The sequence below is a fragment of the Monodelphis domestica genome, chromosome 1, assembly GCF_027887165.1.
Source record: "Monodelphis domestica isolate mMonDom1 chromosome 1, mMonDom1.pri, whole genome shotgun sequence".
In the NCBI taxonomy this organism is placed as follows: Eukaryota; Metazoa; Chordata; class Mammalia; order Didelphimorphia; family Didelphidae; genus Monodelphis; species Monodelphis domestica.
In genome coordinates, this window is record NC_077227.1 from 154,505,898 (window position 1) to 154,530,961 (window position 25,064).

General features: G+C 36.9%; 1 protein-coding gene across 16 annotated transcripts in view; it reads right to left on the reverse strand.

Moving 5' to 3' along the window:
- CSNK1G1 (casein kinase 1 gamma 1) overlaps positions 1–24,852 on the reverse strand; it is a 247,782-nt gene extending 222,930 nt beyond the window's left edge. For 10 of the 16 annotated variants that reach the window (XM_001366863.4, XM_001366816.4, XM_007479552.3 and 7 more), the window contains exon 1: positions 24,716–24,852. The gene's annotated coding sequence lies outside the window, so the exon portion shown is untranslated. Of the gene's footprint in view, positions 1–23,465; positions 24,468–24,715 lie in introns of those variants that run through there. The other 6 variants (XM_056808301.1, XM_056808288.1, XM_056808348.1 and 3 more) reach the window with 4 other exon arrangements.
- Positions 24,853–25,064: the final 212 nt, after the last annotated feature.

Sequence of the window (25,064 nt, forward strand, 5' to 3'; positions counted from 1 at the left end):
AGTATTAGAGCTGAAACTTATCCCTTGCTCTCCCTACATGATTTACCCATTTCCTTATCCTATCATAATTTCCTTATTAGCATACTATATGCCACTTCTTGTGCACAAGTCTTCATAGCAATATTCCACAGTCTACTTACACCCATACTTCTAGAACTTCTTTCCGATGTTTATTGGGTCAATTCTAATTTTGATTTTCCAGAGACTGTGCTGTTCCATGATTTACTTATAGAGCTTCACTGAAACCTGACTGATGCTAAAGTTTTGTCTGAGAGAACGGCTTGAGATCATGAAATGCACTATACAATTTCTCAGGTACAATCAATTCTATACTCTTTCTGCAGTTCAGTTCTAGCAAATTTATTCTACATCTTTGATGCCTATCTAAGATATAACACTAATCAAGTGACATAAATTAGAGAGGAACAGAGAAACACAAAACCAGATTGAAGAAAAGCTTGGCAAAGAGCCCCCACTAATCAGTCATCTCTAGGGCATGTAAGGGTAGCAAATAGAAAAAAAAAATGGTAAACATCTGAAAATATTTTTACAAACAACTGTTTTGCCATCATGGATAATGATGATGAATATAATAACTAATATTTAAATATTTTTTGGCACTTTAGTGTCTTGCATCTATTATCTCATTTGATCATCACAACATCTAAGGTAGCTGCTATTATTATCCTCATTTTACAATGGAGGGAAACCAAAGCTCTAAATCACACAACAGTAGCAATAGATTAACAATCCAAATCTTCCTGACTCTAAATCCATTATTGCTCTATCTACTACAACACCCAGCTCCCCCACAGCAAAGTCACCACATTCATTTCACTCCTACATCATAGTCTTAGATGTGCTGAGAAGAGATTCTTTTTAAAGGCACTAAAGATTAGAACGAAAACAGGAGAACCACTTAATTAATTAAGCATATAAAATCTCCATGCTAGAAACAAAAATTTTGAGAGCAATGGAGGATCAGAAGGATCTGATGGAGGAGAAAATATCAAAAGTTGGGGGGAGTGGCAGAATCTTGGACCTCAGTGATTTTTAAAAAGCACCTGAGGCTACACAAACAAATGCCAACTTATTCCTGCAGTATCTTCTAGAAGTGAATTGTAGGGTCACTTAATCAGGGTCCAATGCACTATAGAAAGTTCTCCCTGCAACTACAATAGCATTTGTTAAAGGAAAATGACCACCAATATAATAACGATGACTCCAAGCAATGTCCTGGCTTTCCAGAAAAAAATAAAATTAACATTAAGGGAGTTGTTTAAAAAACCTTTCTCAAGACAAGAAGCAAGTGAAAGTGAAATTACTATTATATAGTCATATTATTTTATGTTTTGTTTTCAACATTAAATTCCCAGAAAAATATAACAGTGGTATGGGCTACTGAAAAATGTTTTGTCTTTATCAATCTCTATTTATAAGTCTTTTTGTCTTTTAAGAATTTTTTCTGTGTGGAAGAAATAAATAGATGTCCTATGCCTGGGGGGGGAAAACTGACGTATATGCCTACCTACTTCATATATTCAAAAATTTTTATGCAAATCCTTTATCATCATACAAATGGCTAAAGAATATAGGACAAAACAGGATTATGAAAAAGAATGTGATAAAGCAAATCTTTCCTTAAATGTTCTCTTCCACCAGGGCGTAGAATAAGCACTTAATAAATGGTCTTTGAGGGGTAGCTGGGTAGCTCAGTGGATTGAGAGCCAGGCCTAGAGATGGGAGATCTTGGGTTCAAATCTGCCCTCAGACACTTCCCAACTGTGTGACCCTGGGCAAGTCCCTTCACCCCCATTGACTAGCCCTTACTGCTCTTCAGCCTTAGAACCAATACACAATATTGATTCTAAGATAGAAGGTAACGGTTTAAAAAAAAAAAGGTCTTTGATTCATTCATTACATTGGTATCTTTATTAGGTAAATATGAGCAACTAGATGGCATAAGTGAATGTGCTTGATATCAGGAAGATTTGAGTCTGAATCATACTTTAGATATTTACTAGCCTTGTGACCCAGGACAAGTCACTTAAACTTCTCTCAACAACCTAAGTTTCCCTCATCTGTAAAATGGAAGTAATAGTACCTCTTCATAGGGTTGAAGGACCAAATTAAATGTTGATTAGGTGGTTAAAGATCTTTATAAAACCTAAAAGTGCTATATTAATAATAACTTTATTATTATGGCAGCAAAAAGGTCTCCAACATTGAGGGTGCATGCCTTGAGACAAACATATGGAAGGGCTGATAACAATGCCACAAGATGGGTTTCTATCTGCAGCAATAGGGAGAACATACTATCTCAATTAAAGTATAAAGTCGGGGGAGTTTGAGTGTTGCAAAAATGTGGTGCAGTAGAAAAAGTAGAGCTAGAGTCACAGAAACTGATTTCAAACCCAATAGCTACTATTTACACTTCTGTGACCTTGGGAAAGGCTTTAGTTTCTTCATTTGTCAAGTGAGGTGATTAGATCTGATGATCTCTAAGGTCCCTTCCAGTTTTAAATCTGTAGTCCTGTGAATTCATTGGACACCCCTTCCAAATGCACTTCAGGACAACAGAGATTCTTCATAAACAGGAGGTTTTTCTCCTATTATTAAATGGGTCTGTGAGATCTTCCTTACCCCAGGCCAAGTGCTCTACCCCACTATGACACTTAAATGCCCAAATAAACAATATTATTTGGAGAACCTTATCTAAGGTAATGTCTCTTTCATGTGGACCCTACAGAACAACCTCCATGTCAATTCACACTAATATCCTGTGCACCTTATCACAGCTATATTATGATTAAACTACTCAGTGCTGATGGAGCCACACTGATCAGTCATAAGGACATGATCCTGGAGAGATGGGCTAAGGGAGGCGGAGTCAAAATGGCGGTGTGGAGGCAGTTAAAGTTCAGACCTCTGAAAACCGTTCCCCACCAATTAAAAACAAAATGCTTCTAGGGAACTGAAAACCAAATCTAACAACAGGACAGAGCTAAGGAACGCTCCTGCTGGACTCAACTTAAAAAGTACACCCAAAAAAAACCTGAATTCAAGAACACTCCAGTTTAAGGGGAAGGAAGAAGGAAGGTCCCAGGACCCCTCCCCCACCTACAGTGCTGAGCCTCCAGCAGTGGCTGGAATCTTTGGGTGGGCAAAGAAGGAGTACCTTACTGGCACAGCTGTACCTAGCTCAGGGCTTTGAACACAGGTGACCTAGAGGCAGCTGGGGGAGAAACTTGGTGAAGACAACCCAATCCCAGTGGAGGCACTCCATATTGCCCCTCCCCCCCAAGTTTTGGCCTCAGGGCACATCCAATTCTGCTAGATCAACTCCGCCCTTATCAATAGGGCAGATAGAAGCCTTCAGAGGGCAGGGAAGCTCAAGTTCCAACACCCCAGGAGAGATGGGCTGAACATTTTCATAGTGTTCTCAACTGACAGTCATCAACCAATAGTGAAGCCAATGACTGTCAATACCTCTCTCGACAAACTTCCATCCAAAGAAGAGGTATTAAGTGCCATCAGGCTCCTCTCATGTGGCAAGGAACCTGGCATTGATTCCATCCCAGCAAATATCTACAAGGCAGGGATCCACTGCTCATAGAGAAGCTGACTGAAATCTTCCAGATTATATGGCAAAAGGAAGTTATCCCCCTGGAGAATAAGGTTGACCCCATTATCTGTCTCCATAAAGAAAAAAAGAAATGGGATGTCCTATGACAATTACTTGGGGAAGAAGCAGGGATGTCTCTCTCAGTCACTGTTGGCAAGATTTTTGCTACAGTCCTTCTTAATTAGCTGATCCTTCACCAGGAAGATGATCCTCTATGAGCCAATGTGGCTTCAAAAAGGACCAAGGAATGGTTGAAATGATGTTCCAAGAGAAATGCCAAGAACAGAACAGAGGACTGTATATAACATTCATCGACCTGACCAAAACTTTTGATACTTTCAGTCATGAAGACTTATGGAAGATCCTATCAAAATTTGGGTGGCTGGAGAAGTTCCTCAATATTGTATGACAGTTTCAGGATGGCATGTTTGCGTGGGTTCTGAATGAAAGCCAATGCTCTCACATTTTCTCAGTTGCCAATGAAGTGAAGCAGAGCTATGTACTTTCTCTCATACTTTTTAGCATGTTTTTATGAGATGTCATCAAATGCCTTCAACAAAACCAAAAATGGCATCAAGATCAGCTACCACATTGATGGTAAACAATGAAAAGGCTATAAGCCAAAACCAAAGTGGAGGGAAAGTTGGTATGCAATTTTTTGTTTGCAGATAATTGTGTACTCAATGCAATCTCTGAGGCAAAAAACAAATAAATAAACAAATGAATGAATAAATAAATAAATAAATGAATGAATGAATGAATGAATAAATAAATAAATAAATAAATAAATGAATGAATGAATGAATGAATGAATAAATAAATAAATAAATAAATAAAAGAGTATGAATTGATTTTCTGCCTGGAAATAATTTTGGCCTGTTAATCAACATGAAGAAAACAAAGGTCCTCCACCGGGGAGCTCCACATATATCAATATGTGGAACCACTGGTCACAATAAATGGAGAAATTCTGAATGATGAGAATAAGTTCGCCTACTTTGGCAGTATACTTTCCAGGGATATTCACAAAGATGATGAGGTTGATGTATATAAACTGCCATAGCTAGCATTTGGGAGACCCCAAAACAATGAGTGGGAAAAAAGAGATATTAGGCTACATACCAAACTGAGGGTCTACAGAGTTGTGCTGATTGCACTGTTGTATGCCTGTGAAATCTGGATAGTCTACCAATCCCATGCCAGAAAACTAAACCACTTCTGTTTGAATTGTCTTGGGAAGATTTTGACAAATACCTGGCAAAATAAGGTACTTATTTTTTTATTTTTTATTTTTATTAATAATATTTATTTATTATGTATTTATATATATAACATATATATTTTATATATTTTTATTTATTTATATATATAATTTTTATATTTATTTATTTTATTTTTATTTTATTTTATAATTTATATTATAATTAGTTATAATATAATAATAAATATATTATATAATATTTATACATATTTATTAATAATAATTAAAATTAAGGTACTATACAAACACTGAGGTCCTCTCTGAAGCTGAAATGTCAAGAATTCAAATTCTACTGCAAATAGCACAATTCTGATGGGGATGGCCACAAAACTTGAATGCCAAATATACATCTACCTAAAAGACTATTTTATGGAGAACTCACACAAGGCAAGCACTCACACATTGGCCAGAAGAAGAAGAACAAGGACACACTCAAGGTCTCTATGAAGAACTTTAGTATTGATTATGAGATAGAGAAGACACCAGAACAGGACCACCAGAACAGGACCACCCAGGATAGAATGCCCATATTAAAGAAGGCACTATATTGTCTGAGTAAAAGCAGAATCAAACTAGCACAAAGGAAATGTGAGATGCACAAATTTAGACATCTCTATCCCAAATGTTTATACAGACTATTTCCACCCAATCTGTAGTAGAGCCTTCCGAACTCATACTGGACTGAAGAGCTACAGTCAAACACATTACCCTGACTACAACATTGTGATGTCATTGGTCCTCTTCAAAAACAAAGGAAACAACAGCAGAATCACCTCTATGTCAATTCACACTAATATACTGTGCAACCTATAGCAAATACATTGTTTATTAACTTTGTATTCATTATATTCCGAAATTAGTGAACATCATGAGAATTTAAACAAAAATAATACCTCTAGCATAAGCATTTTGCGATCCTTCCAGGAATTCATTTGTATGCAGCATATCATTTATTACCTAAAATTTTATCTATTCCTGTTCTGGATGGCACAGCAGATTCCAAGGAACAATTAAAATATAAAAACCAAATACAAAAACGCTCTATTCCAGAGAAGAAAATGATTCTCCAGGTTTTCTGTAAACTAGCAAACATTGCCACAGAATTTGAGAACTCAGCCTATCTGCAAGTTGATTCATTAAGCTCTTAAATAAGGATTAAATGGGATCATAAATCCATCATCAAAATAAATATATTTATTGGTTCTGCCAAACTATCATGCTTAAGTCTATAAGAAAACATTTGTGAGACAGCAATTTCTTCTTCCTTTTTAAAAAAAAATAAATCCTTCCCTTTTGTCTTAGAATCAATGATAATCATCGGTTTCAAAGCCAAAGAGCATTAAGGGCTAAGCAATTTGGTTAAGTGACTTGACCTGCCAGAATGAGGACCAAAACATCAATGCAATGATCCAGGACAATTCTGAGGAACTTATGAGAAAGAACTGTGGGAGCAGAAACACAGAAGAAGAGCAACTGCTTGATCACATGGGTTGATGGGGATATGATTGGGGATATAGACTCTAGATGATTTACCCTAGTACAAACACAACAATGTAGAAATGGGTTTTGATCAAGGATGCATGTGAAATCCAGTGGAATTGCACGTCTGCTACGGAAGGGGATGGGGGGGGGGGGGGGGGAACCAGAGGGAAAGAACAGGACTCTTGTAGCCAGGGGAAAATATTCTAAATTGACTAAATAAAATTAAAAAATAAAAATAAAACTGGCCACTCATCATGTAGCCAAGGAGAAGGTTCCTTTTTTTTTTAGTTACCCCAATTATAAATTGAGAACATTTTCCTATCACTGATTAAAAACTTTCAAAGAAAGATAGTTTAGGGAGACTTTAATTTACCTAAGGTTTTTTACCTGGCTCATATTAGTCAAATTTCCTTTCCTCCGAAATTAGTTTCAAAAGCACCAACTTCCAATCCCACAGAAATCTCATGTCCTAAAACAAAACTGATCTCTCCCTCAAAACTCACCCCTCTTCTGAATTTCCCTGTTTCAGTCAAAGATACCACCATCTTTCCAGCCATATAAGTGCAAAACCTTAGTTATCCTCTACTTTTCATCTTCTCTCTCAAACCCCACCCCACCTTGGATTCAATTCACTACAAAGTCTTATTGATTCTGCCTCCATAACATCTTTCCCATCCATAATCTTTGTCTCCACTCACATGGAACAGCACACTAACCAGTTAAGACCTTCATCACTTCTCATTTGAATTACTGCAACATTTCATTAACTGTTCTGCCTGCCTCAAGTCTCTCTCCCCTCCAATCCATTCTCCACACAGCTGTCAAAGCTGGCTAGTCCTATAGCACATCACTTCCATGTTTCCTATTACCTCTAGGAGCAAAACCCAACTCATCTTTAGTATTTAAAACCCTTCAAAACCTAGCTCTGACTTCCCTGTTCTAGACTAATAATCATCATTGTAGACTAACAATTATACATTAATTCCCTTTACAAACTCTGGTCAAGCAAAATTGGGCTTCACACATACTAGTCCATCTCCTTAGTGCCCCTGTATAAGAAGTCCTTCATACCTGGAAGACACTTCCTCTTCCTCTCTACCTCACATGCTTTTTAACAAATGAGAGGCAGTGAACAGTAATGAATAAACATCTCTACACATAAAAATGTGTAAAATATATATAAAAGAAATGCAAAGTACTTTGATGAGAGAAGCATTAGCAGCTGAAGGAATCAGGAAGTACTTCATGAAGGAGGTAGCAATTGAGATGAGCTTTAAAAAAATCAAGGAATTCATAGTAATTTTGTTGATCAAAATATGTATGATAACTTAAAAGAGTTTCTAAGTATCTTCATCAACTTGGAGTTTGTACTTCAATGCTAAGGGTATCTATAACTTTAGTTTAAAGTGCATTATATAAGATTTATACTCAATTCTAGACCAATAAGCTATTATATTCATAACAAATATAGAGCACAGTTCTTTCTACAAAGTCACTTGTGTTTCAAAATCAAAGAATAAAGGATAAACTTCTACAAGTGCAGACTAATAAACAATGATGATAAGTCATGTTATACATGTATAGAGCTATACTTTACTAAATGTTCCTTTATTCAATGAACATTTACTAAGTGTGTATATTAAGAATGAGGTGCTAGGATAAATACAGTACTTAATAAACCAAAGGTTTCTGTCCTCTGGGAGCTTACTATCTACCAAAAAAAAAGGAAAGAAAAGGGAAGGGAAGGGAAAGGGAGAGGGGAAAGAAAAGAAAGAGGGGTGAGGGGAGAGAAAAGAAAGAGGGAGGGGAGAGGAAAGAGGGAGGGGAGGACAGGTGAGGAGAGAAGAAAGGAGAAGATAACCAACAGCACATAAGTAGACCTCAAATCTAAATTGTTTTTTGTTATGCCTATTCCTTTTTAATTGTGAATTTGTGTAGAATTATAATTGAGATGTTTATATTATAAAAGAATGTTTCATACCCATAGTCTTTAATTTTACATGTTTACTTAAAAGTTTCCTTAACCAAGAAAAGTATTTGTACAAGGTTAGTGTGAATCTTAAAACTACTCAGACTCTACTTTAGAAGATTTGATTAAGCTATTTCCCATTTTTTTTTAACTTCTAAAATTACTCCACCCTACTCAGACAGTGTCTTAGGGGAAGATAAAGTTGCAAACTCCTGAATAAACAATGAAAAGTCCCTAACTCATACTTATAGTAAAGCTAGAACCTTAAGCTAGGTCTATTTTTAGATCTAATACAAAAAGGTGCTAAGTACCTATAAAGGTTAAATTAATCACTAACAGGTCAAGCAACTTACAAAAGGCAAGCTTAACAAAAGAGGTGTGAAGTACTCAGAGGATTTAATCTAACCAGAGAAGTCAAGAGCCAAAGAAGATAAAAACTAAGAATGGGCAGTCCTGGAACTCACTCTCACACACACACTCACTCTCTCTCTCTCTCTCTCTCTCTCTCTCTCTCTCTCTCTCTCTCCTTCCCTTAATTCCTTCATTTTCATTAATTAAAATCTCCATAAATCCCCAGCTGACTTGGGCATTTTTCATATTTGAGAATTTCCCATGGCAACCACTTATTTTAGATTTTAAGTCAAACACTAAAAATTATCTTTACAGTTTGGCCAAAACCTTTACAGTTTTGGCATTTACAGTTTTTAACATTCACATTATAAATAATTATAAATAAAGAGTAAAATTAGATAACAAAAATTGAAAATGTATTATGTCAGGCCTAGAGATGGGAGGTCCTAGGTTCAAATCTGGCCTCAGACACTTCCCAGCTATGTGACCCTGGGCAAGTCACTTGACTCCCATTGCTTATCCCTTACCACTCTTCTGCCTTGGAGCCAATACACAGTATTGACTCCAAGATGGAAGGTAAGGGTTTAAAAAAAAAAAAGAAAATGTATTATGTGACCAAGGGCAATTCATTTTATAAGACTTTAAAAATTAGAATGAATGTAGATCAGGCTTTCCACGAACTTGTCCGAGTTATCAGGAAGTTTCAAGAGCAAGAATGTCCTCCTTCCCCAGAACCAGCAAGGAAAGAGAAAGACAAGAAAGGCTCCCACTGTGTCATTTTTTAAGAATCCCATGAATCTTAGCTGCCAACTGCCAGAAAAAAGCCCTCATCGGCTCCTTTCTTCCCTCCGGTTTACATCCTGTTGGGTTTAAAAAGTGAGACATAGAATGAAAGAGTAAAAATATCTCCTTAAAAGAGATTTTAATTTCCTAATGTGGCATAGTACTTATTTCCTCTCACCTCAAAGCAAAAATAACACTGCCATGTTTCTCAGTGTCCTGTGGAATGATGGTATCATTCCAAAACTACTGTTGAGTTACAAAGTGACTCTGGAGAGGATAAGGTACCAGGAGATTACTTTGAGGATATAATTTAATAAGTAAAAATCACACTCCTTCTGGACAATGAAAAAACAAAACTCACTGGGAGAGGGACGAAAGGAAAGTCACATCAGTATGGGTCATGGTCTAACAATAACCAAGCCAAGTCAGCATCTGACCACCCTCTAGCTTCCTGGATGCGCTCTCCTTTTGGGGTTTCTATTACACTGCTTTCTTTTGGTTTTCCTCTTTTATGGGACCATCCTTCATGTTCTGTCCCCTAAATAAGGGTATATCCCAAGGTTGGCTGTCCTGGACCCTCATATTTCAATCCTTTCCTCTCCTCACTTCTCTTGTCTCTTCTCTGTATTATCAATTGATTTTCCATGAGTTCATTATCAGTCACCTCTATGCAGTAATTACATCTTGAACTTAATATTTGTAAAAGAAAATTCATTATCTTTCCCCATCAAACCTAATCTTCTTCCTAACTTCCCTCTTTTCTGCCACATGTATCATCATCCCTCAGGAGGATTCCCTCATTCCTGGATTTTGCTTACTTTTGTCTCTTAGGATCCTGGGCTTCCCCTTCAAAGCTCAGGTCAGGTGCCACCTACTATACTTAAGGTCATTCCCATTAACCCCAACTTCTAGGATCTCTTCCCCTGATACTCCAAAAATCCCTTGCAATTGTTCTTTACATATTTTATTTTTAATCATATATCTACATATTGTTTCCTCTGACAGAATGTAAACTCCTTGAAGGCAAGAATTATTTCATTTTTGTCTTTGTTCCCAGGCAGCATCTGGTACCCACAAATCACTTTAAAATCCCCCCAGTGACAGTGAAGAAAATTTTTATAGCACATTTCTCTCTCTGATAAAGACCTCATTTCTCAAATATATAGAGAACTGAGTCAAATTTATGAGAATATGAGTCATTCTCCAATAGATAAATGGTGAAAGAATATGAACAGTAAGCTTTCAGAAAAAAAAAATCAAAGCTACCTCTAGTCATATAAAAAATGTTTTAAATCACTATAATTAGAAAAATCAAATTAAAATAACTCTGAGGTTCCACTTCACATCTATCAGATTGCCTAACATGACAGAAAAAGAAAATAAAAAATGTTGGAGAGAATGTAAAAAAAAAAACTGGGTGTGGTATTACTCATTCAACCATTCTGAAGAACAATTTGGAACTATGCCCAAAGAGTTATAAAACTATACATATCCTTTGACCCGGTAATACCATTGCTAAGTCCATATTCCAAAGAGATTTTTTTTTTAAAGAGAAAAGGGCTTCTTAGGTATAAAAATATTTCTAGCCTCTCTTTTTGTGGTAGCAAAGAATTGGGAACTAAGAGGGATACCCGTCAATTGGGGAATGGTTAAACAAATTGTGGTATGGGATTGTGATGGCATAATATTGTGCTATAAGAAAGAAGGAACAGGATTCAGAAAAATCTGGGGAGACTTACATGAACTGATTCAAAGTGAAGTAAGCAGAACCAAGGACACTGTACACAAGAAAAACAATATTGCATAATGATCAACTGTTAATGACTTAGCTATTCTTAGCAATAGCACAATCCAAGATAATTCCAAAGGTTTTATAATGAAAAATACTCTCAACCTAGAAGAACTAATGGAGTCAGTGCAGATTGAAGGACACTTTTTTAACTGTACTATTCTTAAGGCTTTTTTTTTTGGTCTGTGTTTTCTTTTGTAACATAGCTAATAAAGAAATATGTTTTACATAACTGCATTTGTATAACCTATATCAAATTGCTGGCCTTCTGAAGGAGAGGAGCAGAAAAGGAGAGAATTTCCATTTCAAATTTTTTAAAAACTAATGTTAAAATGTTATATATAATTGGAAAATATATTTTTAAAATTTAATTATTTTTACATGTAATTGAGAAAAAAATGTTTTCAAAAACGTCCCTCCCAGCTGATTAACTGATGGCAGCTAGGCAATTCAAGACAGAAAGCAGGGCCTAGAGTCAGGAAGACTCATCATCCTAAATTCTAATCTGGTCTTAAGACATTTACCAGCATTATAACCCTAAACCCTATTTGCCTCAGTTTCATCATTTGTAAACAAACTGGACAAGGCAATGGCAATGGAAAACCAACAACAAACTCATATGTGCTTTCCCAAAACTATACAAAAAAATAACTTAATATGTGTTTCAGTGGATAGAGAGCTAGGTCTAGAATTGAGAGGTCCTGGTTACAAATCTGAAGTCAGACATTTCCTACGTGTGTGACCCTGGGCAAATCACTTAACCCCAATTGCCTTCCCTTTATACTCTTCTACCCTGGAATCAATATGTAGTATCAATTCTAAGATAGAAGGGAAGACCTTTTTTTTAAATAAAATAATAATTTGGTACAAATTTGTCAGTGACACCACTATCCTATCACCCAGATTCAAAACTTCCCAAGTCATCTTTCATTCATTTCTTTCTTCATGCCTCATACCTATTCTATCCCCTAATATGATACATCTGTCCTTCAAAATGTGATGTTTCATTTAGTCTTTCACTCTATTTTTCCTCACCATGCTATTTGATGATCTAATCATCTCACACCTGGATTAATCTCTTAACTATACTTAACTATAATTTTAATTTCAATTAATACTTTGTAAAGCAGCTATACAATTTTAAAATTTAATTTATACTTTTTTAAAGAGTTTTTAATCCTCTTTTTTTCATTTCCAAATCTCTCCTTACCTCTAATGTACCCAATGAGAAGGCAAGAAAAACAAAATTACAACAATGTACAGTCATGCAAAACAAATATCCATATTTACCATGCTTCAACCACCACCTCTAAAAAAAAAAAGTCAAAGTTAAAAAGGCAAGGGGAGCAATTATGATCTGACTGATTATAATGCAATATTATTACACCATAAATTTTATACTATAAATATTAAATATGAATAATTACATATAAATATATATTTTAGTATATACATGTATATGTATATATAACATGTCTATATGTGTTATATATGTATGTAGTACATATAGTATAAATATCTATAGCTTTATACATAATAACCAGCAATAAAATACAATGATCATCTGTGTCTGACAACTACTATCAGAAATGCAAGGATCAAGGAAAACTCTAAGGGGCCCATGACTAAACAATGCCTGCCATAGAAGGAACTGCTAAGAGTCTGAAAGCAGACAAAAGTATGCCATTCTTCCCTTAGTTTCCTCTACTACTTTTTCTCCAGTGTGTATCGTCATTCACAACATGATGAACATGGAGGTACATGTACAACCTATATCCTATTACCTGCCATCTTGGGGAGAAGGAAGGGATGGAAGGGAGGGAAAGAATAGGAACTGGAAAATGTCGGAAAATGATTTATTTTGAAAATTGTAACAAGATGTAATCTGAGGGGAATTAAAAACTTATTAAAGAAAGAAAATGAAGAATGAACAGCAACAAGCACAATAAGCATTCAATAAATGTTTATTGTCCTTGAAGGAATAAAAAAAAGGAAAAAATATGTTCAATCTATACTGAGTCTATAAGTACTCTTGTTTCATCATGAGTCCTATTGAATTGTTGTGGATCATTGTGTTGATCAGTTACTAGGTTTTTCACAGGTGAATATTTTTATTATTGTTGTTACTGTATAGATTGTTCTGGTTTTGCTCACTTCAATTTGTATCAATCCATATAAGACTCAGATTACTCTAAGACCACCCACCCCCTTCATCATTTCTTACAGCATAACAATAGTCCATATTCTTGTACCATAATTTGTTCAGCCATTCCCCTCTTTTTAGGCACCAATTCTTAGCCAATGCTATAGCTGCCATAAATATTTTTATACATATGGATACTTTTCCTCTTTCTTTGATCTCTTTGTGGATATAGCTATACAGTTTGCAAAGTATTTTCAAAGACATTTAACTATTCCTTTGCTCAGAAACTTTTAGTAACTCCCTTCTTGAATGGTTTCAAATTACTTCATATCTGACTTTCAAGGTCCTTTATAATAGTTACATCTGTAGAATCTTGATTCCTCTTCTCCCAATACACACTCTCTGGTCCTAGCTTAACTAGCCTTTTTAGTGTCTTCAGGAATATGCCTGGATTAATTCAACCTTCAGGTCTTTTTAAAAATTATAAATTTTTTTCAATCAGCAAATATCAACCTTCTGTCCCTCCCACCAACCCCTAATTCAATAGAGAACAAAAGAAAAACAAAACGTATAGCTGAGTAAAACAAATTTCTAAATTGTCCACACACAAAAAAAAAAAATCTCAATTTGCACTGTCTTTTACCTCTAGGATCAAGAAGTTGGCAGCACTTTACGTCTTCTTCATTCATTGTTGTTACCACTAGAAAGTCCTCTTCTTTACCCTTCAACTACCTAAATATTTTCCATTCCTTAAGATCCAACTCTAATTTCACTTCCTTCATATAGTCTTTCTTTCCTGATAAATGGATTGTATATCACATGCATTCTCTAACACATAGATTATGTCAGAGACAGGTACACACACTCCTTTACCACAATGATCAGATGCTTCACTACTGGTCTTCAACAAATCTGTTAGCTGGCTGAAATGAAAACTTCCAGTCTTGACCTCCCTAACTAAAAGTTAACTCAGGAACCACATTTGCTCTCCTTGTGTTTTTCCATAGCTTAGCTCCTACTTCACTTACCCTTACCATAAATTGAGAAATAAACTATTAATGCACTTGATGATACTATGAATAATAATAAAAATGATCCCACCTAGTAGTTCAGTAACTTTCAATGAGTAAATAGCCTCAGCCAAATTCACTAAATTTGTTTCAAAATAGTTAACATAATCAAAGTATACATAATAAAAGAAGTTAAAGCTCTGAATATTTCTATAACTTGTTTTCTTAACAGATGTAGTAGCTCCTTCAAGTCCTGAATTTACCAAATGCTTATCAAGTTAATGTGTACTTTGCATTTTTACATAATAATGTACTCTGGTTGTATTGACTATATCATCACATTTAAGCAATCTACTGTTCCATCAAATACTAACAAATATGTCAGCTCTGAAAAAAAATTCATTAAGTTTTTGCAAAAGTACTATTTGTTGTCTACTAATCTGACAAACCTCTTCACAAAAATCCAACTATGATGCTTTGTCACAAAATGAAGGGTTGACCCTGGATTTTCAAGGCTATGAAAGAGAAGCATAATCTCTGGCAAATCCTACCAAATACAGGGTATACTATTGTTATCATTGTTGCATTAGTAGATTTTTTTTTTTACCTACAACATGAAAGATAAGTAACTGATATTTTTATAGTAATTTAAGTAACAGCCAGCAATAATGTATGATGACCAACTATGAAAAGACTTAGCTACTCTCTACAATAGCATGATCCAGGACAACTCTGAAGGACTCATGACAAAGACTGCTACCTATCTCCAGAGAAAGGACTTTTGGAGTTAGATGCAGATGAAAGCATACTATATTTCACATTAGTTTATTTACAGTTTTATTTTGAGGTTTGGGTTTTATGTGAGTATTCTCTTACAACAATGACCAATATGAAAATATATTTTGCGTGATAATACATGTATACTCAGATTAAATTGCATACCATCTCTGAGAGGAGGAAGGGAAGAAAGGGAGACAATTTGGCTCTTGCAATTTTGGAAAATATATGTTGAAAATTGTTATTTCATGTAATTGGGAAAATGAAATATATTTGAACAAAATTATAAAAATAATAATTTGGTAAATAAGTAAAAAGTATAAGGGAGAGAAGATAAAAATGTTTAGCTATAAAATTATATATTCGAATTCATCTATTAAGTCCTATTTATCATTTGCAGCATTTTCATGACCTATAGCAAATCACATAGGATATATCTTGTAATACCTATAATATTCTGCTTACATATCCCATATTCAGTCTCTTAAAAATCACACCTTTGTGGAAAGTAATGAATGCTGGAGGGGATGTGGCAAAGTAGGGACATTAATTCATTGCTGGTGGAGTTGTGAACTGATCCAACCATTCTGGAGGGCAATTTGGAACTATGCCCAAAGGGCGACAAAAGAACATCTACCCTTTGACCCAGCCATAGCACTGCTGGGTCTGTACCCCAAAGAGATAATGGACAAAAAGACTTGTACAAAAATATTCATAGCTGCGCTCTTTGTGGTGGCCAAAAACTGGAAAATGAGGGGATGCCCATCAATTGGGGAATGGCTAAGCAAATTGTGGTATATGTTGGTGATGGAATACTATTGTGCTAAAAGGAATAATAAAGTGGAGGAGTTCCATGGAGACTGGAACAACCTCCAGGAAGTGATGCAGAGCGAGAGGAACAGAACCAGGAGAACATTGTACACAGAGACTAATACACTGTGGTATAATCAAACGTAATGGACTTCTCCATTAGTGACGGTGTAATGTCCCTGAACAATTTGCAGGGATCTAGGAGAAAAAAACACTATTCATAAGCAAAGGATAAACTATGGGAGTGGAAACACCGAGGAAAAGCAACTGCCTGACTACAGCGGTTGAGGGGACATGACAGAGGAGAGACTCTAAATGAACACTCTAATGCAAATATTATCAACATAGCAATGAGTTCAAATCAAGAAAACATGTAATGCCCAGTGGATTTACACGTCGGCTATGGGGGGTGGGGGGGAAGGAAAAGAAAATGATCTATGTCTTTAATGAATAATGCTTGGAAATGATCAAATAAAATATTTTTTTAAAAATCACATCTTTGTAACCCAGAATTATAGTAACAAAAAGTTTCTACATTGTGTTTTCCTTAGACAAGTGATTCTCAGCCCTAGTTTGCAACACCACCAATTCTCACTAAAGATGCCATGGAACTCTAAAAAAGACTCAGAACAAAATTAACCTGTTCATTTTAATAAGCAGACACATACCAAATAGCACTTTTGGGAGCACCGGATTTTGCAAAGTTAAAAAACAAAATCAAACAATGGAGGCTCAACTCCAAAGGGGGTGGGAGGTGTTAAGGAAACCTTAAGAGTTATAAGCAAAAGAAGTGGCTTTTAGAGGAGTAAGTCTTCATCATTAAGGAATACAACTGAATTTTCCATATTACATAGAAAACAGAATCAATAACAAGTGACACTATAATGTAAATCGATCAGCTTTCCATTATCCAGGAGCTGATGATCATTATAGTTGTCATAATCTGGCCCTTTGTTCTTCCTGGCCTTTCTGTTCACCAGGACCCAGGTAAAACAACTATTATATGCATTAGCATTTTAGAACCTATCTTGCTTGATCTTCAAAACAACCATGGGAGACAGAAACAACTGATATCATCATCCTTATTTTACAAATGAAAAAATCAAGGCACAGAGTGCCTAAAACATAGGTGAGACAGGATCAGACAGCGGTGTCCTGGTGGAAATCAAATCCAGGGCTCTCTTCCTTCTAAGTTTAGTTCTCTTTTCCACTACAACAAGAAGGTAAACTCTACGAAATGAAAGTTAAAGAGTAGCTACTTGCCAGCAGTTCTGGTTAAAGAAAGAGCTAAAATGAGATTTGGCGAGTAAATTTTTATTTTATTTATCCACGTAATCAATCCTGACATTATTATTTAGACTCAAGTATAGAGGGCATATTGCATTGAAGGAAGAGAAATTTACATCTTCAGAATATTTAATCTGATAAATAATTTGTTAAAAACTCAACAATTGGGGAATCTTCATGTGCCACCTCTGAAATACTAGCCATGAGATGCCTAAGACTATTAGATGCAAAGCAAGCTTTAGTGTACATTGGTACAGCTAGTTTTCTAATGAAGAATCCCTGATACAAATGAAACTACAGGTCTGGTTGAAATGGTAGGAAAAGAAAGAATGTAATTAATATCCTCAAACACTGAATGTCTAGGTGAAGAACTACAGTAAAAGTAAACATGGGATTAAGTTTTATTCCAAAGGAGACATATGGGAATGAAAATTATTCTTTTTTTTTTAAAACCTTTATCCTCCTTCTTGTATAGATTCCAAGTGAGAAGTGCCTGAAGTCCTAGAAAATAGAAGTTAAATGATTTACACGTGGTCACACAGCTAGGAATTATCTGAGGGCAGATTTGAGCCTGAGTTCTCTCATACCCAGGCCTGGTATCTATCCACTGAGCCACCTAGCTGCCCTGTGATTAAGAGATTTTTAAAAGAATGAATGGAGCTAGCTAGGTGGCTTAGTGGATAAGGCCTGGAGACAGGAGGTCCAGGGTTCAAATATGACCTCAAATACATTGTAGCTATGTGACTTTGGGCAAATCACTTAACTCCAAATGCCTAGTCCTTAGGGCACTTCTGCCTAGGAACTGATACTCAATCTTGATTCTAAGACAAAAGGTAAGGAAGGGGTGGTTGGTTTTTTTCATCCATTAACTACCACAAAAGTAAAACTAGCAAGAAAGACTAATCCAGCACGTGGAGATGCAAAATATTTACTACTCCTCAAGATTTACTCAGTTGACAAGAATACATTACTTACTATGTGCAGGCCCTGTGCTAACTTCTCGAACTTCTGTGAATATGACGAAAGGCAAAAACACACAGTCCCTTCCCTGGAGGGTACAGTCTAATAGAGAAGACAAATATAGATACATACAAGATCTATTCAGAATAGATGGAAAGTAATCTGAAGGGAAAAGGAATTAAAGATTGAAGAAACTAGGAGACATCTCCTGCAGAAGATGAGATTTAGGCTGAGATTCAGACATAGCAGATAAGGAAGACAGTGAGTTCTGTACAAAGGACAAGTTCTAGGGCAGGGGTGGCCCCCTGAGGCCAATTGCTGGTCAGTGAGAGGAGCACTGTATGTGGCAGCTCAGCATCACTCAGGTACTGTACTACTTCCAGTGACATAATCCTTTGCATGGTGCCTTGTTCTGAGAGTAACTGAATGAGATCAAGGCATTGCACAAAGGATTATGTGGCTGCACAATGGAAAACCTCAGCATGGTGAGGGGAAATCTGGGGAGGGGATTCTGCACTGTGTATACTGCTGCCTGGTATAGTGGTGGCAGTAATGGGCCTGTGCAAGGTGTGACAGGCCCATCACAGCCAGCGCTGCAGCCTCTGCTATCCCAGACAGTGGTTTACAGATTTGTCCATAGTTGTTTTTTTTATAGTCCAGCCCTCCAACAGCCTGAGGGACAGTGAACTGGCCCCCTGTGTAAAAAGTTTGGGGACACCTGTTCTAGGGCCTGAATTCAAAGCTCAGCCCTGCTACCTACTTGACTAGGCAAGTCACAAACTCAAAGGGCTTCAGTTTCTTCATCTGTAAAAGTGGGCTAATTACCTATAAGGTCCTTTCCAACTCTAAATTTGAGCTTTGAAAGAGAAGTGCTGAGATACGTTGACTGAACAATTTGGAAAAAAGTAAATTCTCCCTCCAGTTTGGCAAACTTCTATGGAGCTGAATAGACTCCTAAAGAGGGATTTCTACCTCATTCCTGTCCCATCAGTCTTGAAATAGGAACAGTGACTTTGCTAGCCATCCCATTTAATCTTAACTCTCAAAGTTATTTGCAGAAACAAAGCTATGGTGTCACAGAAAGGGTACTGAAGAACACCTACATTTAAGTTTCAAATGGCAGTTACTTACCAGCTACACATCTCTGAGCAAAAACCACAACCTTCCTAGAACTGGGTTTCCTCATCTGTAAAAGGATGGGTTTGAATTAACCACTAAAATTTCCATACAGTTCTAAAATCCTGACATGTTGATGCACTCTGTCTGGATGGCTCACACTCTTTACAGACTCCAGACATTTCTCTTCCTTCCAACATCAGCCATCTCTACTTTCTATTTCATTATCTCTCAGAGGTACAGTGCTAGTTTCCAGAAGTAAACCACAGCTGTAGCCAAGAACTGCATAGTTGATGTTGCCATGAAAAATAAGAACAATTTTGACTACAGAGTACCAATTATGAAGCACACACATACAGAGTGATGAGCAATGCTGTAGGACACAGTCAATGTGTTGATGTTAAGAGGTTTCTATTGGGATGAACTGTGAATATAATGTTAAAAATGACAGTGAAGTTAAGCAATCATCAAAATATTTTTAAATGATGATGGTGAGCATTTTTGCACTAGAGACTTCATAGGCAAATGGAAAGTAGGACAAGTTTTTAAAGAGCAGATATAAATGCACCCACATCCATAACCATGGCAAACTGAGAAAACTCTTTCAAACATGACACTTTTACTATTTATTCCAAAACCAACCTACTGCAACTACCAGGGGCCTTGCCTCGTGAAAGTTCCCTTGGACTTTGTTGTGGTCCTTGTTTTGACTTAAGATTCTACTTCCAGACATCATTTCCCTTTTGCCCTTCACAATTCCCTCTTCACAACTCCTCAGCAATATGTTCCCTAACCCAAAGCCCCAAACCAAGAAGTCATCACAGAATCTACTCAACAGCAGTCATTAAAAGAAGAGAGTAGAAAAAAAAGAGCACACAACCAATAATTCAATGAGTGTCTTTCTTAGAGAGCACTGAAGCTTAATAATTCGTTCCCAAGGTTGACAGGTTTTTAAAACTTTCCATACTGCCATTCCTACTGAAGAAAACTAAAATTGCACCAAGAATGTTTTATTTAATGCATGCATATACCCAAGACAAAATATTGATAGGAAGTATATTTACATGCGAAGATATCAATAAATTTTTTTATGTTTTGATTACAGTGGCATTAACATTATCTGCCTAAGTTTCACCTCTGACTTTAAAAAAGAAATCCAAATTATGGAATATTATAATTTCATATTAATATCTGCAATAATTTCTTCATCAATTTCTCAAAGAGCCCTACCAACAAGTATAATGGGCCAAGTACTATTGAAAATAATGGTTTCTAATGAATGCAGAGAATTAAAGAAATAAGAAAGATGCCTAACATTTGGATAGTTTAAAAAAACTCAACAATAACCTTTTACCTAAGGTCTTTTAATCCTTTTTGAAGGTTAAAAACATTGATTGATTTAATTTAAAAATGCATTACTTGTGTTGTGTTCACTGATATAGCTAACATTACATAGTATTTTTCTTGGGATTTCACATTTCAAACATAAGTAAACTGGTAAAATCAAAGCCAAAAAACAAAGGGGGGAGGGGAGGCAGAACTCTGAAACAGATGGCATCTCACTTTTCCCAGAGTCCAGCTTGAACATAATCCCAATAATGTCAAATTTCAATCTAGTTTTCTAAGAAATATGCAAATCTTCAAATGGTACAGCTGAAACATTAATTTGCAATGCTTTCTCCCCTCCCCCAATTTCTCAAGAATATCATGAGTTTGGTCATTTTTTTCCTACCATATTCTAAAATTTCAAAATTTCTCTGAAAACTTACTTTCTAGCATTTCAAGATTTTCTACAAGACCAGGAACTCTAAAATTTTTTCCATAAATTTCATTTTTCAGTATAATGATTACATTCTTAATTGAAGAAATTTTTGTTTCATACAAGCATTAGCCAAAACCTAAAGTCCCAATTTTGTTTGTTTAAAAAAAAAAACGCCCAGGAAATTTCAAAGATTTTTCCATCAACTGTCATTGATACTGGAAGTACAAAAATTATGAATGTATGTTTTTGTATAAGACATTTGTCTATTTCTTTAATTAAAGTGAATCTTGTAGAAATTAATGGCAAAAAGAAAGATCCCATATATATCAAAATATTCAAGGCAACACTTACTGGAAACAAAGTGTTTAATGACTTAAACAACTGAATAAATTGTGGCATATGAAATATCATTGAGCTTTAGAGAATAACAGATACAATTAAATCTGAGAAGCCTGGGAAATGTGTATGAAGTGATGCAGGGCAAAACACTAACACACTACTACTAACTACAATACTATAAATGAAGACCACTAAAAAAGCAATAAAATTCAGATCAAATGCAGCAACTAATGTCGGTTTCAGATGACTGATATTAGAACCTACTTCATTCCAGTCTATAAAGAGCTGGTAGACCATAGGTGCTTTCTTAATCAGTCAAAGTCAATATATCCCAGCCACTTGGAATGGTTTGGCTTAATTGAGCTTTCAACTATGCTTTGTTTGGTTTGGGACTTTTGCAGGGAAAGGTTACTAGAAAGTGACTGTTGTATCACAACAAAATATTTTTTAAAATAAATAAAATACACCTTTCAAGACTTTTATAATTCCTTTTCAGAGAATCTAAAAGTTGGAAGATACTTCAGAGGTCATCTTGACAACTCAGTGATGAAGCAAGAATTCCTTGTTTTTTAGAACACCACTAAATATTAGATAATCAATTCTGCATTTGACAAGAAAATGTCTTCAGAATGGTCGAATACCATAATATTTTTTAGTTAAATGGAAGGATTTATAACAACAACAAAAAAAAAACCACCTACCTCTTTCTCTAATGTTGGCAAACAATTTTAGGTAGCATAACTTTACCATTATATCTACTACCTTTCCTCCTATACAAACATGACATTAAAGTCATGAGATAGGAATATACCAAGAAGAAAAAGGTGACCTCAATTTACAAAATGCTTACAAATGCACTATCATAAGGTCTCTGATAAAATAAAAAATTTTAATATGTTTTCCCTGAATATGGAGACTTTAGTAGGAGATATTCTGGTGCACAACAATGAGCAAGATAACTTTAATTCTAAAAAGTTTAAAAAATTGTCATTTCCAAAAGATTATATAGAACTGGCCTTCCTGTATACAGTCAATAAAGATGGAAAAATTTTCTTTGGTATGCAATTATGCTCCCATTATATCATTTACATACTATATCTGATATGCCCAACAGGAGAGTCAAGTAATGGACTCAGGAACTGTTCACATACACTTCCTCTATTTCTGACACTATCTATACCACCTAGATAGCAGATTATCCTTCAAAATTGTTGTAAATCTTCAAACATAAAAAAACACACATGAAATTCTCTCTTAAAGGTCAGCTCGTTCCTTCAAATGCTATTTGAAGAATACTGAATTAAGGATTTCTTGCAATTTTTTCAAAACAAAACAAGATGACAAGTCTTGAACAACACTACATCCAATACAAAAACAGAAATCAACTTTCTTAGACTAGTCTGTCATTCTATCAAGTTGTTTGATGTTTCATTTAATCTCAGTAAGCAAAACAAATTATCTAATTAGGTTCAAGAGCCAGCCAATTACTTAGGTTGAAAAGCCCTACTCTTTGGTAAATTGCTGAGAACAAATTCACTCAAAATGCAAAAAGCAAATATAAGGATTGTATTTCCTTAAGCATGCTAATAAAATAAGTTAAAGACAGCAACTCCATTTCATTTTATTTTTACAGTAGTACACTTGAAAGAACTCAAAGCAAGTTTTGCTAATAGTGTCATGATATTTTACAAGTAAAATCATGGTACGAATATAATAATTTTAGTTTAGAGATAACTTTTGACAACCTGAAACTTTAAAAATATATTCTCTTCATCAACAGATGCCATTTTAAATTCCAAGATTTATGCAATATATGACTCCCAATTTATTTTAACTGTTCTCATTAGAAATGCACATAGCAAAAATCTGGGATGGGGGGGATTAATTTTATCCTTCATGTAAATGCATATTTTATTTCATTGCTAAAAGGCTTTATGGAGCCACTAACAATTCAAATCTGTGATATTTAAAATAAATGATCAAAATCTGATAGCCACTCACCATGATGTACACACATTCTCTCGAACATTATTTTAATCCAATACTCCTCTTATTAACTAGCCTCCAAGTCCCCTCCATCTCTCAACTGTATTTCCAAGACCTCTCCATCCCTCAAGTGTATCGCTTTGAGAATGAGACCGTTTCTATCATACAATCTTAAAAGATTAAGAAGAAGATTCAGTAGCACAAATTCCTAAGAGTTGTGAATTCTCACATCTCATCTATTCTGAGACACCTATCACCATAGTACCTAGCTGTTCAGTCACTGATTAGAACACAAATGACGAGGATCTTTCAGCTCCATCTAAACTAGGGCAGGCAGGTTTCTTGGCAAGCCAAGCGGCTTGGTAAAGGCTTGCCTGAACAAGTCTGGCCTAGACCTCTATATCTTGCAAACCCCCTAACCCCACCACCTCTTTCCTTCTTCATACATACAAATGAGTATCATTCCATTGTGAGCTTAAAGAATTAAGCCACAATACCTGGTAGTTCGGAGCTTTCCAGAATTGCTTTTCCCTAAAATAACTTACGTCGGATCAAAGGACAATCAGGTTCAGAAGGCTGGGAGCCAGCCAGAGGGCTATTAAAGCCAGGGCAGAGTGTGCCACAGAAACAATCACTTTAATTGGCAACAGTTTCTAAACACAAGAAGAATCATTCAGGAATAGCCTCCTCTGGCCTCACTCGCCCCTGCCCTGAGGTGCCCACTCGGGAGTCCTAGGATGGGGAGGACGTCGTGCCCGGGGGGGGGGGGGGAGCACAGTGAGGGGGGGGACGTCTCTTCCCCGCGGGCAGTGCCAAGGGCGGCTCCCCGCCTGGCTCCACCGCGCAGAGCCCTCTCCACTGTCATCCTCCACGACCTCCTTCGCCCACCCTGGAAGTAGCTCGATCTCCACCCGCAACCGCGGCCAGACCAGGGTGACAGCGCCGGCGGAGTCCTCGAGCCCCATTCCGGCCCCGAGAAAGGATGCTTCCCGCAGAGGAGCCGTCCAGGTGACAAGCCTGGGCCGAAGAGAGAAAGGCCGCTCGGTTCAGAGCCCAGGGCCTCTGTGCGACTACCCCCCCTCACCGATAGAGGCCTCCACCCCCCGACCCCCGACCGTGCTGGGCTCCCCCGCGCCAACTCAGCCCTCCCGCCTGGCCCGCCTCTGCCCCGCCCGCCCCAAGAGCCCCGCCGCCCCCGGCCCGACCCCGGGGACGCCCGCTCGGATCGCCAACCCCTTGGGCCCTGCGAGAGCCGCAGTGGGTACCTGGATCAGGCCGTGCTTAAGGACCCCAGGTGCTACAGGCGCGGTCCCCTCCCGCCGACGCCGAGCGGCTCCTCTCCCCACCGGCCGCGGCTCCTTCTCTCTTTCCCAGGAGCGGGAGGGTGGAGGGGTGCGGGAGGGGAGGGGGGGAGGGGGGAGGCGGGGAGCAGAGGGGCGGCAGGAGGCGAACCGGAACTACTAATGCCAGCCCCGCCCTCGGCCCGAGGCCTGTCCAGCACTCTGACCTCCGATAGGACAACCTTAGAGAGGGCGGGGAGGGTTGAGCAGGACTGCTTCCGGGTGACCACGGCGGCAGCCCTCCCTAGCAACCGCGTAGGGTTGCTAAGCGGAA